Source organism: Taudactylus pleione, unplaced genomic scaffold (genome assembly GCF_031769625.1).
Source record: "Taudactylus pleione unplaced genomic scaffold, aTauple2 ptg000482l, whole genome shotgun sequence".
Lineage (NCBI taxonomy): Eukaryota > Metazoa > Chordata > Amphibia > Anura > Myobatrachidae > Taudactylus > Taudactylus pleione.
In genome coordinates, this window is record NW_028284884.1 from 1,091,959 (window position 1) to 1,095,408 (window position 3,450).

Below are 3,450 nucleotides of genomic sequence, written 5' to 3' on the forward strand. Positions count from 1 at the left end.
ACGCTTGTTGCTCCATAGGTGTCCCTATGGAGGGGCTGCCATTTAGAAACCGCTGCAAAACCGCCAACAAGCCCCAAGGGTTTAGAACAGAATAGAACCCGCCACCAAACCGCCGGGGTTTAGAACCCACTGCTTAGTAAATTTTGCCCAACAATTCTCAGGAAAAAAGAATACAACTGTTAAGCAAGGGCTAACGAGTAAAATAATTCTGACATTTCCAGTATTATTACTGTGTTTTTTATTTAAATCAAATGAAACTGATTATTTACTTTTGTACTGTATTTTGTAAAATGTATCTTCCAAAATTTAGCATTTTTCCCGGTGATTCAGCTTAACGTGACTGCTGCAAAACTTGGGGACTCTCCGAATTGGGTTTATCACCCAATAAAATATATCACTGGGGAGCAATATTTTGCATATATTTTTAATTTATCAAACTTTGTCCAAAATGGAATTTTTAGTTTTGGGATATTTTGATCTTAACTACTCTTTTGTTTTTCAGTATGTTGGGAAATACATATGCCTGATGAGCAAAATATCTCCTTCACCACCTTTGTGCATTACATTAAAGTGTAGGCCTTGTCAAATGGCGTTGGGAGTGGTACACTTAACTCTCTATAAAGCCCTGCTGAATATGTGTGTGCTATATAAATAATTGGTAATAAATAAAAAATAAATACATTTGGGGTTGAGAGAGCAAAAGAAAAAGTCAGTAAAAAATCTTTAATGTGCGGCGACCAAACTATGGCCCGCAGGCCAAACACAGCCTTCCCCTGTTGGAGACCATCCGAGATTACTCCAGAGTCCGGCCTGGCAATGTAACTGCAGGGAATGGCTTCCTCTACAGCTGCACGTGATGGAGTGTAGACTGCAGTGGCATGTGAGGAGTAAGACTCAGCAGCAGACTGACAAACAAGAAAAAGTAAGTAACATAAGAGGGCATTGGGCTGGCAGATAAGGGGTGCTCTGGACTGGTACATAAGGGGACAACAATTTTGGGCTGGCACATAAGGTGGTGGCTCTGGGCTGGCACATAAAGGGGGGTCTTGGTTGGGACATTAGGGTGGAACTCTGGGCTGGCACATACAGAGGGAGACTCTAGGGTGGCATATAAAGGTTGGCTCTGGGCTGGCATATGTTGATGGGACTCTCGTCTGGCACATAAGAGGGGAATCTGGGCTGGCACATCAGGAGGGGACTCTTGCCTGGCACATAAGAGAGAATCTGGCCTGGCACATAAGGAGGGGACTCTGGCCTGGCATATATGGGGTGATTCTGGGCTAGCATATAAGGGGGCACTCTGGTCTGGCATATATTTGGAGGACTCTGGGCTGGCACATAAGGGGGGACTCTGAGCTGACCCATAAGGGGGACTCTTGGCACATAAGATTTTATCAATAAAGAACCCTTACCTACAAATGTCTCCTTTTTAACTATGGCTTCAGTTGCGACAAAAAGCCCCTCTTGGTGCACCAGGTCCTTGCCGACTCTCCACTATGTCTTTTTCATTCACAATTTGTATTCTTATTCACATAAAACAACTGGAAATGACAAAATTGCTAGCATACACAGACCGCTGGGGCTTGCAACATTTGTAAACCTGTGTGCAACTGAGGACTTGATTCACTATGGAATGCAACTGCGAATGCATTAGCGATTACGCACACAGTACAACTGCAAAAGTATGCTAAGCCACTGCGGTCGCAATGCAATCTCAGCACAACATAAGGACGTCCACTTTAACTTACACACATCTGTAATGTTTAGCAAGACTGCAAAACCATCGGTATAATCGAGTAGAGTACCATCTATGAAGACCTAATAATCTTTATACCCAAATGTCGCTATTTAGCGTTGCAAGTCGCACAATAAATAATTGCTTTCCAGACTTTGAGTGTGGTTCCAAAGCACAAAAAGTTATTACTTAGAAAACAGAATGCAGTAACACGCCTTGTTCTAGATACAATTAGCGCAAAAGATTATATATTAACAAGGTACAGTCGATACATACGCAAGCACTCTGGATCCAGATTTCCCAGCATCAAAGATGAAGCCTCCATCAAAAGAAAGAATATGATGACTAACTACTGGACATAGAGCGCTTGAATATTTACTGTACAGAGTGGGCAATACAATAGAAACGAGTTGGCATAATCCCATTGGTTCTTCCTCTTGGTTCTTCTGTTATGATGTAGTTCATAGGTCAGTCTGTACAGTGGTAGTTCAGCCCTCCAGCGGCTCTTTGTGTATCTTTTCCCACCGAAGAACAAGTGTAAACTGGCTAGTAAACATTACATTACAGAGTACATTTCAATACCTAGCTCTCTATGATTCATAACTTGCAGACGCATGTTGCGATCTCCATGCCGATGGAACCGGAGATATGCAAATAAACAGTGGTTTAGGATGGCACCAAATATGGTCTGCTTATTATGTACTAAACCTTAGATATTCAAATACATTCATTTCACAACTAATTGATAGCGATTAAAACCTCTAACTATTAACCTTAATGCTAGGAACCTCTTAATACAAATGTGCAATAGGTAAGTGTGGGGATATTAAGTAAAGACGCTAGTATGCGTTGTGCGTCTACGTGTTTGTGGAGTACAGTATGAAATGTGTTTTGTGGGGTTAATCATTATATGTATTAATAAATGTACATATTTGTATAATGAGGACTTTTAACATAGGGCAGTGGAAGATGCATGACGCTAATAATCATAACATAGCGCCATACACGGAGGTATCATGTAGGCGCTGCAAGATGGCATCGTGCGGACAACGCAAAATGGCGTTGTGCAGATATAAATTTTACAATTTAGGTCTCAGCCAACCATCCGGCTTCAACAGTCCACCATTTGATAGCAAAAAATATGCTATCACACTCTAATCTTATAGTTTATTCAGGCTTACACTATGAAATATTATTTAATATTATATTATGGGATGGCACCTTGTGGTCATTAAACCATTAATAAGGTGTCCCTGGGAGGGACAAAAAACTACCCTTATATGCACACCATGGATCTTGGAAGATCATGGGAAAGATATGGGGATGCATCTAACCTATAAAGGAAGTCTTGAAGGGGATAGGGACATATATTATTAAATGTTATTTTAAACACCCTAAATAATGTATTTCATGCATGGCTAAATCTATACATCATCTGATGGTACATTCTAGTTCAGGATTGTAATACAGTTCTTTATTTACCTTGGTATTCATACTATCATTGCTTACCACCATCATGAGTTAATTCTCCCGGTTTGCCTTAGCATTACATTTTCCACACTTCAATACAGTAGGAACACATCTGACACATAAGCCAATTACTAAGATGATAACCAATATGAGGATCAGGAGTTTACCTACACTAGCAACCACTTCCTGGACCCACTCTCCTAGACCGGAGAACCATTTTACAGGGTTCAACCAAGAGAACCACT